The sequence below is a fragment of the Molossus molossus genome, unplaced genomic scaffold, assembly GCF_014108415.1.
Source record: "Molossus molossus isolate mMolMol1 unplaced genomic scaffold, mMolMol1.p scaffold_m16_p_5, whole genome shotgun sequence".
NCBI lineage: Eukaryota > Metazoa > Chordata > Mammalia > Chiroptera > Molossidae > Molossus > Molossus molossus.
The window spans coordinates 9,661,378-9,675,266 of record NW_023425388.1 but is presented as its reverse complement, the minus strand read 5'-3'; the positions used below and the strand labels follow the sequence as shown (position 1 = coordinate 9,675,266).

General features: G+C 48.5%; 1 protein-coding gene across 2 annotated transcripts in view; it reads right to left on the bottom strand.

Moving 5' to 3' along the window:
* The window catches only part of ERG (ETS transcription factor ERG), a 162,172-nt gene that overhangs the window by 88,213 nt on the left and 60,070 nt on the right, over positions 1-13,889 (bottom strand). The window lies entirely within an intron of this gene.

Below are 13,889 nucleotides of genomic sequence, written 5' to 3'. Positions count from 1 at the left end.
CCCCTCCACGGTGTCCACCTGGAACCTCAGATGTGACCTTATTTGGAAATAAGGTCTTCACAGGTGTAATTAAGGTAAGGATTTAGATGAGACCACACTAGATCAGGACGGTCCCTAAATCCAATGAGAGCACCCTTATAAGAGACCCAACAGGACAGACAAAACTCAGAGAAGAAAGCGATGTGACCAGATTGGAGTGACGCATCCACAAGCCAAGGGGCACAGGGTGGAGGGGACCACCCGACGCCGGGAGCGGCCTGGGACAGGTTCTCCCTCGGAGCCTCCGGAGGAGCCAGCCCTGCTGACACCCTGATCTGGACCATAATAACACTGGTTCTGTAAAACCTTTTCATTTAAACTCCTTCTTCTAGCCATGCCCTGCTTTTTCTGCTCAGGAAAACAGGGCTCTGGGACCACTGGGGGGAAATGTCTAGGTGACATTCTAATGAAAGTCAAGGGGGCGGGATTTTGTCAAATATCTTTAAATCTCTCAAAGTTCTGTCGGAAAATAACGTCAGAAGTTTTAAAACATAGAAATTGAAATATAATTTCTTTAGTATGTTTTCCCAACCAACATTTGTGGGCAAAGTAGTCCAATTTGGACTGTCATGTATACTCCCAACAAAAGCCTAGTTCTCTTAGGGGTAGCTTTTAATGATCCCAAAACACAATTAAGAGTGTGGTCATCCAAAGTATAATTGGGCTGAGAAACACTGGAATCCTAACTAACCAATCGGGTTTCTTCCAACTTGTTGACTCTCAAATGTAAGTTGCTTCCTTTTCTTCAAATCCTTACCAACTAGGCAATGGTTTTGCTAGAAGGGGGACCAAGTCAGATTTCTTTCTTTCTTTTTTAATTTTTTTTCCTTTATTGATTTCAGTGACAGAGGAAGGGAGAGAGAGAGATAGAAATATTGATGAGAGAGAACATCGATGGGCCGCCTCCTGCACGCCCCCCACTGGGGATTGGGCCCACGGCCTGGGCATGTGCCCTGACTGGGAATCGAACCGGAGACCTCTCGGTGCAGGGGTCGGACCAAGTCAGATTTCTTTCAATCACATACACCGCTGAAGACATGCTTCACCCAGGGAAACAGCTCACTGCACACTGGGTCATTTATCCATATGTTCATTCATTCAGCAGATATTTGTGGAGAAGCACTTTGTATGCCAAGCACTGGGCTGGGACCACCGGAGAAACAACAGTGAGGCAGATTCTGAAATTATTAGACTGAAACACAGTCCATAAACGATGTCTCACTGAGATGAAGGAATACTTTGGTTTTCATGAGAGGTGACCTTTTCTTTGGCTTACATAAATAAGCGTTTGACCAACAAGGCTTGTTAAGTTCAATAATATGTTTGCTAAACTGACATTTTCAGTAGGGAATTTCATTATATTATCTGGCTTAGCTAAATTGATTATTAACGGCTATTAAAGTTAATCATTATTTTAAGCAGACTATCTTGCAATTGAATATAAAGAGCTTAGCTATTCATGGAGATGTTCTAGCACATCGCACCCAATGCAGATGTCATTCAGCTAATAACGATACAATGAGCCGCTGGAGGAACTGCTGAGCCTCCCACGAACATGGACACCCTCGGTGAGGACCGTACTGGATACCAGCAGATGCATCCCAGAAGTTAAGTTACAGCTTCACTGACAATGCAAAGGAGTGACTACAGTAACAAAAGAGGCAAACAGTGCCCAGCAGAGTCCACTGAACACAACTTTTCATTACGTGAGGGGTTTGTAACACTTGGACATTTAGATGACCCAATGCAAACCCTGCACATATACACACTGGGAGGTGTTGCCACTCAGTGAAAGCAAAAAGCCTGTTTAGTGTTTGGCCTCATCCAGACAAGTGTCATGCAATGAAAGGCAGGGTCCAAGGACTGCACTTCTGCTTGTAGCTGTCAAGAGGAGAGCGTCTCCAACTATGGCCCAGCATGAGCTCATCAGTCACGTGCTCGCAAACACTGAAACTCCAATTAGATTTTGGGCAGCGTCACCATCATCCCTCCTCCCCAAACACAGGCAGGTTCTTCAAGTCACACGCCCACTTATGTCTCCCACTGGGCATTCGAATGTGACCACAGGAGCATGGGAGACACGGGTCCCAAGACACCATGTGATTCTCTCCTGATTAAGAAGCACAACTTCTCTCCCAACTTCTAGGGGCCACTAACACGATGCTTTGCATGTAAGAAGTCAGTAACTGCTCACTGGATTAAATGAACGCATCCTCTGTGACGTGGAATCAAGTACCACCTCACTAATTAATGCAATCAGTTGTGCATTTATCATCCAGGCAGGTATTTGTTCACTTGTAGAATATTTATCGGATAGGCATTTACTGCTTCTCACCAGGCGTGGTCAGCACAGGTACAAGGTTACACAACAGCAGCCACGTAACTGAAGACGTCGAGTACTAAACCTGAACAGCCAGCACCGCGGGGGTTTCCGGGGCTCACTAAGGTTCCGTACGTTCTGAACGGAGGACATTACCTGGCAAGGCGGTCGCTCAGTAGACACCTGCTCTCCTTCTGCAAAGGACCTGCCAGCTCTAGTCACTGGTTCAAAATAACAGCTGACTCCTTCCTTCCACTCCAGGACCACCGGCGACCCCGTCACTCGGCCGTGAACCTATCCGTCCACTGGCACGGGCCAGAGAAGAGGCTGAGGAACTGACCATGAACAGCTCACAGTCTCCCATCTTCATGCCTCACTGGAGCCTCAAACTGCTGCTCTCGTGAAAATGCAGCCGGGCTCAGCGGCCGCAAGTTTGGCTAACGTGTTGCTTGAACCAGGAAACGGACTCGCGATGGTGACTCTACTGTGGTGACTCAAAGGAACAGCATGAGATAGAAATAAATAACACAGAGAGAAGCACTGCCATGTCTTTAGAAGCTATAAATACCCCAAGCGTATTGGAGGAGACGGGTTACTGCAGAAAAAGCGAGTAAGATCTGAGAGTAAATTAAATAATAGGGATGAGACTAGGTAAGGAGCCAAAAAGCACGCACAGCAGTGGACACCTTCTGCACACGCAAGCACACCCCTGGATGGAGCTGCTTCAGCCATGTACCACCACCAGGAGGGAGGTACTGTTATCATTACGGAATCGATTCTACAGATGAAGAGACTGAGACACAGGAAAGTGAAGTCACCTTGCCAGGGCGGCGGAACACGGACCTGCCCCTGGAAGTCGGGTTCTGCTCCATAAGAAGACACTGGGCCCTTAGGAAGAGACATGGGGCCTTAATCTAAAGGAGGTCATATCGGATTCTGCCCTTTCTCTGCCCTTCACCGGCCTAGCAAAAAGGAATGGGGTAGAAAAGGACTATCAAAAATGATCTTAATTTCTCACACTGTATTAGTCTTTTTAAAGAATAATATGTTTGCATGAGAAAAAGCCCCCCCTAATTCAAAATAATAAAGTCTTAAAAGATTCTTGATGGTGTAATACTAATTATTTTCATCTCTTTTTTTTAAATTTTTACTTTCTAAATTTTTACCGTCCCCTACAAAAATTATTTTTGAAATCGGGGGAAAGAACACAGTATGACTGTTGTTTGAACGATATGTTATTCAACAGCTATACCGGACCTGGACTCACTTGGGACTTAAAAAAACACACCCCCCCCCCCCTGCGGCAGACGTGGTTTCAGGGGGAAGCCTCAGGGGTGCCGTCCCTCCTGGCAGCAAGTCTCTGCTGGACGGCCCTGCATCGGCATCACAGACCCAGACTCCAGTGGCTCTGGAGCCAGTTCAGACTCGGGTCAGAACAGTCATTCTGCAAAGCAGCAGAAGTGAGGAAGCATCTGGAAGCATGTTGGAGGATTCAGGAGACGCCTCCCAGAGATTCACTAAACGCCAACCAAACTGCACAGCAGAGGTAGACGGGGGACAAACGCAGAGGAAGAAGGAAGTCTTCACTCAAACAGAAGGATCCTGAGACTTTACAGTGAGCAAAACCACAGACACAAGTGAGCCCTCCAAAGGGAGTATCTCTAACTTCACGTCAATTCGACCAAAATACGTGTATTGAGTGTGTAGATAAAATCACTGGCGTATAACCATGGACTAGCACCTTCATACGACATGACTCCATCTAACTATGTCTGGCAGCTTCTCCGGGTCAGTCAGTCTCTCTCTGCCCCCCCCCACCCCCCATCAGTCATCAACGCCTGGGGAGTGCGTGCCGAATGAAGAATCTCTCTTGGACAGGCCTCTTGTCCGTTGCATTGCAAAGCTCACAGGCACTTTCTCATCAAAGGAGGTGTTTTACCAAGATGTGAGCCAACAATCAACAGCTGCTGGGGTTTCTGATTATTTCAGGGACAGCAGGGATCTGGGAGGGGCGCAGGTTTCCTTGCTTGGAGGTAAACATCACTCTGGCATTTTGCCAGGGCTTCAGTTGCTGGCATTCAGGTGCTATTTATTTTATTTCGTTTATTGTTCAATGTTACCATTTGTTGACTTGATATATTTTTTCCCCTACAAAGGGGCCAGTTGGTAAGGACATATCCTGTGGATGGATAATTGATGATTCTCTATTGTTCGGTGTTTGTGTGTTGTGGTTTTATTTGCTTTGGTTCAAAGGCCCCTAAACAATGCATTCAACTGGAATTTAATAACTGGTGTGAAATCAGCACCAGAACAATCTGTGCCCTGAGATTTCTGTACCCAAATCTGGTGATCTCGGCTTGACTAAGGACAGCAAAATCTACAACGACCGCTACACTGAAAACCATACGAAGAAACCTTCAACTGAATCTGCAAATAGCTTATTTCCCAACAAATACAAAAGCGGGCTTATGCATCATTCTCTGTGATACAAAGGAGACCCAGACTACAGGGCACGGACCTTCCTCACAGATATATCTAGACGAGTTACACACTCATCTCCATGAAAGCCAGCAAGCGGATAAGACCAAGGATGAGAACAAGGGGCTGAAGCCACTATGTTAGAAACACCGTATTTTTACCCACTTCCAGGCAGAGAATTCTGCCTGAATATCTGTAGCAACAGGCTCTTCCCCCTGGAGAAGAGATAATGAGTAACCAGCCCCGCGGTCACAGAGGAAGTTTCCACTGGGAGCCCTCCCCGCATCGGCGTGTCTCTGGTGGGGCTGGCTATCTGGGTAGGAAGTGAACGCAGGAAGTATCTGTCTACAAACCCTTTATCCTCAAGGTAATTGCTACAGCAGCATTTTACTGTTTACCAAAGCAGTAAACACGGGATCTAAAAAAAGATGTTTTCCATCTCCCAAGAACAAGGCTTGAAAAAACGCACACGCACTTAATTTCATAACCAGCTTCTTATCAAAACCGTCTGCGATCTGATGGTGCTTCCAACAGCAAGTGAGCCACTGCGATCGGCTTTTTGGGTAGGACAGGAGGTCCTCTGTCGGAGGCCAAGAAAAGGGGTGGCTTTCTTCGCTGGGATGCTGCTCTGGCAAAGCCAGTGGTATTTCTCTTCCGTGTTTAACACTGGCTTAACAGCTCACCGTCCTCGGCGGAACAGGTCAGGTGAGCAAGATGACCCATGTCAACTCCCACCGGATAAATCAGAACTCAGCGTTCGCAGCGTCACTTGTACTGGACCTTGGACAACGTTCTTAGTTTATATGTAGAATATAAGGGTGCTTCTAATTCTTAGGAGTTCACACAAGATGAAGTTAAGAGATAGAACATAAAAAGTAGAAGTGTAACTACCGCTTTTGATGATTTTACCTCGTACAGGCAGAGCCTCCTGGTCAACCTCTTTATTCCTTTAGTCCAGAGTCGAGGTTTGCAGCCAAACTGTTCCAGGCTTCCTGGGAAGAGGGGAGGGATCCAGGATCTGAGAGAGGCCGTGGGAGGTGGGTGAAAACGGGTCTAAGGAACCCCTGAGCATTTGAGATGTTCTAGGAAGCCCCCCTCATCATCATCGTTGTCCTTTACATTATAAAAAATCTCCCGTTGGCTTGTTAGGTATTACAAAGCAGGAGGAAGAGGAGGGAAGGGCATGAGAGTGAGCACGGAGAGAAGCAGGGGGTGATGAGGGCGTGGAGGGCTCCCCAGGACCAGCTGTGCACAGGCTGAACCTCAGCAGCGAGCGTTCCCTCACCGCCAAGTCATCTGCACAGCCAGCGCCCTGGAGAAGGAGCCCTCACTGTTCGGTAAGAGTTTTTATTTCACAACAAAGAGAAAAGAACATGTCAGAAGAAAACCAGCTACCTACAAAAAAACAAAACAAACAAACAAAAAAAACCCCACAATTCACAAGCCACGGTAGAAATGGAAAGAAAAAGAAAGCTTTTATGGATTTCCTGACTGCCCTACGAGGAAAATGTGTTTTGACTGGAATGAATAGTAAAATGAGCGCCCATGTACTGAGGACTTCACACGGGGGCCAACTCAGCTCTCGCCACAGCCCTGGGCAGTAGCAATAACTGTTCCAGATGGAAAGACCCAGATACTGGGAGTTAAGTACTTGTCCAGGGTGAAATGCCAGGAGGACCATGTCCCCTTTTCCCAGGAAGGAACTAAGGCCGGGAGAGGTGAATTCATCTGCTGAGGTCCCACAGTGTCACCTGACGCGTTAGCCACCCCCTCCCAGGCCGGCCTCTTTCCACTCCCATCACCAGCCTGAGCATCGCCCCCTCCCTTCCCTTGGGAGCAAGATAAGACCAATCCCTTCCCCGCAGAGGCTATTTTAAGGACTCCGTGAAGAAACCGCGTATCAAGGGCCGCCGGGCACAAGACAGATAGGAGCTGGGCTCGCTCTGTTCAACCCCGGCACTTGGCATGTCAGGTGGCACAGACGACAGATCCGAAGAGGACGTCGCAATATAAAACCACGTACATCTTTTTTTTTTTAACTTGGAGCAACATCTTGGGAAATCTACCTCAAATTGAGACACAAACTAATTGTGTTGACAAATTCTGAAGTGTTGTTTCAACAGTTTCCTCTTCCCCAAAGGTGAGCATCACAGACACACGGTTAACCTTCAACAATAAAACTCGGGAAGACCCAATGGGACCCAACAGGAATGGGGTGACAAACTCACTATTGGCTGATGATTTGAATTCATGGCCTTGGGGGAATAGGAATGGGGGGGAGATTCTCTCTTTAGTGCTGCCTCTGTGGATAATGAGTCAATGAGAAGAACACCCATCTGCTACACTGTAACTTAATCATGGGAAGAGAGATGTTAAGTCATCACGGTAGAATGATTGAAGGGCAACCATGTTCAATTCAGGAGGGCAGGGTCTTCGCTCAAAATGTTCTAAACGCCTTTTATTATATTCTCCAGAACTGGACACGCGGGGTCTTGAACAAACACCTTTGAAGTAGCAGCCCTGGTGGCGATGTTATGATTGGACTATGATGCGGCTTTAAAAAAAATCATTTTGCTTGGCCCTGGCCTTTCTTTTCTAAGTGTCTCAGCACTTATCTCTGCACCAGCAGATGACATTCTTCCTGGAGTGAATTCCACGAATACTACCCCGCCTGGAGGCCTGGTGAGACCCGCTTTGCACGTCTGGTGCCAAGACGAGGCCGAGAAAACTGAAACCGGCAGCTGGTCTGGAACCTAGAACCACTGCCCCTTGGAAATCGCCAAATATGGAAAGGATTCTGGTCACTGGGCAAGTGTAGGCTCTGGTGCTGGAGCCTCGGCTCCTGATGTTCTGGCTCTTTCTCTTGATTAGTCACCGAGAGTGTAAGAGCTGTTGCCTCTGGGGCTTTTTGCACACAAAGGCAGCAACACCAATTAGCCAGTTATAATACTTTTCATTATTCAGTTACCTGGATCACTGTATCATTGAATGCATCATTTTTTTCTGCACAGTCATTTAATATTTGAAGCTAGGGCAAAGAGCAGGAAAAAGATCGTCTGATGGCAAACGGAGGGGACGCGAAGAGATCTGTGACTTGGGTAACATTCTCAGCCTCTTTAATCCTCTGTCTTTATTGGCACAAAAGCACCAGCACCCAGGCTGTGTGAGCAGCTCGAGAGATGACACGAGCACCCAGCAGAGCGTGAAGCCAGCAGCTCTGAGGACGGTGTGAGCGGAGACCAGAAAGCGAGATCCTGCAACTACTCATAAAAAGTGGCTTTCTACGCTCTTTTAAACATCAACGTAACTCTCCTTAATGAATTTTACGTAACTGGGAGAATTCTCTCTAAAGAAATACTACTTCTATTTCAACTCTGCAAGGGTAATTATATGACTCTGGGTTTAGGAACTTCAGAATAATTCCCTCTGGGGGAGAGTATCTTCAACTTCTCTTTGGGGCTTCAAAGGATCTTAATTTAAAAAAAAAAATTTTTTTTTTCAACGAACGTGTATTGACCCGCCTCGGTGCGCCAGTGGAGATGGACAGACGTGCGTGCCAGCAGATCGCTCCACGGCGTCCGCAGGCACACACCAGACTTTCGAAGCGTATTCGCAGACAAGTGAAGCCAAGAGAATGTGCTGACAAGAAAGAAAACGAGGCGGAGAGAGTGGACAGAATGAGGAATGATCTTCAACTTTATAAAACATGCCTCCGCCAAGTTCAATAGGGGAACTATGCGGGGAAAAAGTTTGATCAAACAAGGAATGAAAGGATGAATAAGAAAAAGATCCAGAGGTCACAGTGGCCGCTAGCTAAAATCGGTTCACAGTGAAAAAATGTAACGGAATACTATAATTAAAGAAATACAAATAAAAGCGAGATTCCATTTTTGCCAATCAGAATGGCAAAGATTCAAAGAGTAAAATATTCAGAGTTGTTATGAGTACAGCCAGAGACGTGGAAACTGGTACCGCCCTTCTAGAGACTAAACGGACCAACATTTTTAATTAGCAAATATTTAAATTTGGCCGAGACTTAAAAAATATGTATACCCACTGGCCCAATAATTCCTTTCCTAAGCACCAATACTAATAAAACGAATCTAAAAAAAATGAGACAAAGGGTGCAATGTAGTTAGTGAAAAACTGAAAAGCAATGATTATTCCCTACGACAGGCTATTTAAATTATAACATGATTTTAGATGGCATATAAGTCAGCATAAAAATTCTGCTTATCACATATTTTGAGTGACACGGGAACTGTCTGTAAAACCACGTCAACGGAGAAAAGCAACACAGGTAGACAGACAGACAGAAGCCCCCAGCAGGGAGCCGCACCAAATGTCAGTCGTTTTCTCTGGCTGGTTGGGATTAGGGGCAATGTGTACTGACTTTGTAACTTGGTTTGTTGGTTTCTTCCCATGTTCTCCACAAGAAGAATGTTTTATTATTACAGTTTGTACAAAAGAACAAAATGCATTTGTTGAAACGTAGGCGCGTACAGAGGAGCAGAGGCCTTCCAGTCGCACTGTTCCGGCCCAGTCAGGAGCAAGAGGCAGCACAGGCCTGCTCCCCCTCGGCCCCAGCCCCAGCCCCTGGCCCCCTCGGCCCCAGCCCCAGCCCCTGCCCCCCCTCGGCCCCAGCCCCAGCCCCTGCCCCCCCTCGGCCCCAGCCCCAGCCCCTGGCCCCCCTCGGCCCCAGCCCCAGCCCCTGCCCCCCCTCGGCCCCAGCCCCAGCCCCTGGCCCCCCTCGGCCCCAGCCCCAGCCCCTGCCCCCCCTGGGCCCCAGCCCCAGCCCCTGCCCCCCCTGGGCCCCAGCCCCAGCCCCTGCCCCCCCTCGGCCCCAGCCCCTGCCCCCCCTCGGCCCCAGCCCCAGCCCCTGCCCCCCCTCGGCCCCAGCCCCTGCCCCCCCTCGGCCCCAGCCCCAGCCCCTGCCCCCCCTCGGCCCCAGCCCCTGCCCCCCTCGGCCCCAGCCCCAGCCCCTGCCCCCCCTCGGCCCCAGCCCCAGCCCCTGCCCCCCCTCGGCCCCAGACCCAGCCCCTGCCCCCCTCGGCCCCAGCCCCAGCCCGCCCAGGTGCCAAGCACCTGACCTGTCACACCCTTGTTCAAGGCACTACAGGCTCCCCCCTCCTGACCTCCCCTGGCGGCTGCCTCCCAGGCCCTGCGCCTGCCCTGACACATAGGAGGGACCCTGTCGGTCCTCCTCTTGCAAAGCTTTAGAACTCAGCCCGTGTGGCTCTGGCCGCGGCTGCAGCAGGGTAACAGGAAAACAGACAGAACTCAGTAGAGTCCCTTAGGAAGGACTGTCCGGCGGCAGCTGCCATTTCTTGAGCACCCACTGGAGGCTCTCCCAGCGTCTCTAGCACCGGCACGGGCAGGGGAGCCTCATGACCCTATCCGAGAGGTGAGCGAGCCGAGGTCAGACAGGCGAGGGCCCTTGCCCAGGGCCACGTGACTTGCCTGGCTTCAAATGCCGGCGTGTCTGTGGCCACATCGGAGGAGAAATCTCCGGGGCCGAGAACAGCCTGCCCTCCATCCTGTCCTAGCAGAGAAGGGGATGAGTCCCCTGTAGCCCCTGAGTGTGCCCCAGCTCTGGAGAAAAGGTCCTGGCCCGGAGGGTGTGCTACCGGCACTGGAAGGGCCTGGACACCGTCGCTGACATCACGGCCCCTCGTCTCCGAGACCTGGCACCTCCCAGCCGCTCGCTCGCCCCAGCTGCCCACGGCTCCAGAGCCACGTCCCCTCTGGCCAGCCGTCCGATCGGTACATCTGCCAAGTTCCTGGGGTGCCGAGCGGCATTTTCTGCTGTGGGTCTGCTCCCCCGGAGGGCACCTCACTGTGGAGTCCTCAGCGCGGGAGCAGTATTTTCCTGAAGGCATCATGATGGTCGTTTCCCTTACGTATTTTCTTTCCATGTGTGCTTTTGTAAGAGACACTCACCAGCATCTGCATGAGTGTGTGTGTGTGTGTGGGGGGGGGTCTTTTCAATAACGGTGTGTTTTGCAAAACATAAAGGTAATGAAATGATCATTTTAAGGAAAATAGCATGAAGACACGGCTCAGACTTTCAGAACCTTCTCTGGGAGCCTGGCAGTCCTCTGAACGGGTATTTAACAGGAAGGAATATCCACCAATCCGGTGGTTCCCAGTGCTGCAATCCAGGGTCACTGGGTCAGGGGGCCCGGGCCAGCTCGCACACAGAGAGCTGGGAGAAGCTGCTCCTTCCGCAGAAACCCGCGGGTCCCAGAGCACGTAGGCATGCACGCAGCAAGCCATTGTGCATAATGGCCCGAATGCCACTTGTGGGCAAGGCCAGAAGACCGGGGCTTCCTCTGGGGAAATGATATTTGCAGAGCAGGTCAGCGGCATTTGACATTTGACATCCCTTCCGTTGTCACAGAGCCCCTCCCCCCAAGTAACAAGGGATGAACCGATTCTGATTCCACAGGAGTTGATGGGTGGATGAAAATCAAACACCGAGAGCTGTTAAACTCATGATCACGTCTGTCAAAATCCTACGAGGTACACTTTCTTCATCTAGCCCTTAGTTTTTTAATACGTTTCTGGGTTCACACATGATAGCCAATACTCAGTGAGTGTCTGCTCGGTGCAAGGCATGACATATATAAAACAGGCTGTATGTTTTGAAATTAACACTTGGTGTGTCAATTACCATCAAACCCTCCCACCTCTGTTAAATCAAAGAAAGTGACTTGTTTAAACAACTTATTGAAACTCCTTGGTAGTAACTTTCCGTGCCCTGTGGGATCCTCAAGTGCTGTGTGCATGGCTTGCCCTCCATCTCCTCCAACTCCAGATCTCTGGGATAAAGGAAAATCCCCACATTCCCAGTCTCTTAAGGGCTCAAGATCAGTAAACTATAGAATTGGGGGCTGTTACGGGGGTTCCTGGACCACCCAAAGAGCCTGGGAGAGCAGGACTTTCACTGGAATTAGCGTCTCCTGTCCTGGGTATTGCAAGGCCTGGTCTTCATTTAAAAGCGGTGTTCTTCTGAGACAGGATTCCAGGCATCTTTGGCTTCCCAAGCGGCCCACTGCTTAACAAAGGTTCAGGGAAGTCTTGGAGGGTTGGATTAAAAGTCCTAACAGAAGCACAATCAAGTTCCAGGGCTCACAACAGGCCCCTGGGGTCTATAGGAAACAGGGCCTTGTTATGTAGGGAAGCGGGGGAGGGGGATTAAGCACCCCCCAGTGTTGACCATGGCACAGAACCAGAATTGATCCGTGGATTGCATAGGAGGACCTCACCCTCCATGCTTACGTGTTTTATTACAAGTCGTAACCTGATCTTAAAATGCATGGACATTTAGTGATAAGTAGGTACTCTCACGTAAACTCCTAAAATTCCTTTACTTCTGCCAATAAACATCGTGTTCCCAATTACAGACTACCAAGGGAAAATAATGGTAAGAATCACAAAAAACAAGATGAAAACATTTAGTTTTTCATCGTCCCTCATAGGGTTTTATACTGATGCCCCCCAAAAATCCCCACTCAGAGGTGGAATACCAACTTAATTTAAAAGTCAGTGCATCTGAAACGGAATCGACTAATTGGTCTATTTACTGAAAGAACAAAACGGTGCGTCTGGGCTGGGAAGTGCCTGTAGGAAGGGCTGTGTCCTAATGCCAGTGGGCAGCCTTGACCGGCCCAGTGCTGATTGGAGCCCACGCTCCCAGCATCACACTGCAGCCCAACGCTGTTTCTATAAACAAGCCAGTAAAATCATCTCAGGACTTTACCCAGGAAGCAAACAGAAACCTGTCTTAAAAGAAGTTACCTATAAAGAGAACTATTTTGTTTTAACAGATTAAAAGGAATTCACTTGACGTCATTTTAAAAGTTCACTTGAGACGCAGACGATAGAGATAATGCGGTGTAATAAAACGCGAAAGCGAACATAGCATTCTAGACAAGTGGAAACTATTTCCCAGAATGTATACTGACAGTCGCAACACAGTTCAGCTCCGAGAATACCTTCGGAGCTTCGGAAATGTAAAAGTTGTCTGTGTTGCAGAGCGTGCCCCGCATCTGAGGGATGGCCTGTTATTTTCATGTCTCTGAAACCACTGCTTTTCCGAGATACACAAACACACATAAAATTGTACTCAAGCTATTCAAGAACTACAAAGAATATCCGATTTAATTGCTAGGAAATACGGACCTCATTAAGGGCGAAACTAAGAATAAAAAGGGCAGCAGCATTCTGGGTTGTAAAATAAAATAATTTCTGCTCACAGAGCTGAAATGAAGCACACACCAAGCCCCCAATTTCATAATTGCTTTCTGTGAGAGTTACATTTCAACGGACTCTCTTCCTCGAAGCCAAAAAAAGAAAAAGAAAACTCCATAAGGTGAAAGTCTTTGGTGCATGAATTATTTTCTGCATTGTTGAACATACCTTAAAAAAATAAAACATACCTTGAGACATGAAAACTGAACAGAGCTTCTGAAACGCAGTTTCTACAGTGGGTGTTCATCAAATCCTCTAATACAAACATTTCAAATTACAAAAATGCCAAGGAGGATTTTGAAAATGCCCAATTCTGGGCAAACTTTCCTTTTCGGGAGCTTTTGAGTGAACTAAAACCGTTGGTGAAAACACAACCAAATGCTTCTCACCTCTACGCCACCGGACAAACTATTTTTCCCTCCTTTCAGTATTTATTGCTGACTTTTCTCATTTCTACAGATGTCACCAAGGCACGGTGGCCTTGACTATATTTTAACAGATTGGCACTTCATAGACTCCATGCCGCTGACTTGCAATAACAATTACATCGGTTTCACTTCCAGGAATGAGGCCCCGTTTCGTTCTCCACCTACATAGATTTATGTCCATGTTGATCTCTGTATACTATACCCTGGACCTATTTGCAAGAAAAACACCAGCCCTCACACCCCTGAGCACAGAGAACGGACAGGCCATTCCTCTCCAATGTCCACAAACCACCAGGAAGAAAGTTTACTCACAGAGCACACACAAGTAGGTATTTTATTAAAGACAAATACATAACCGAACAAACCGAATT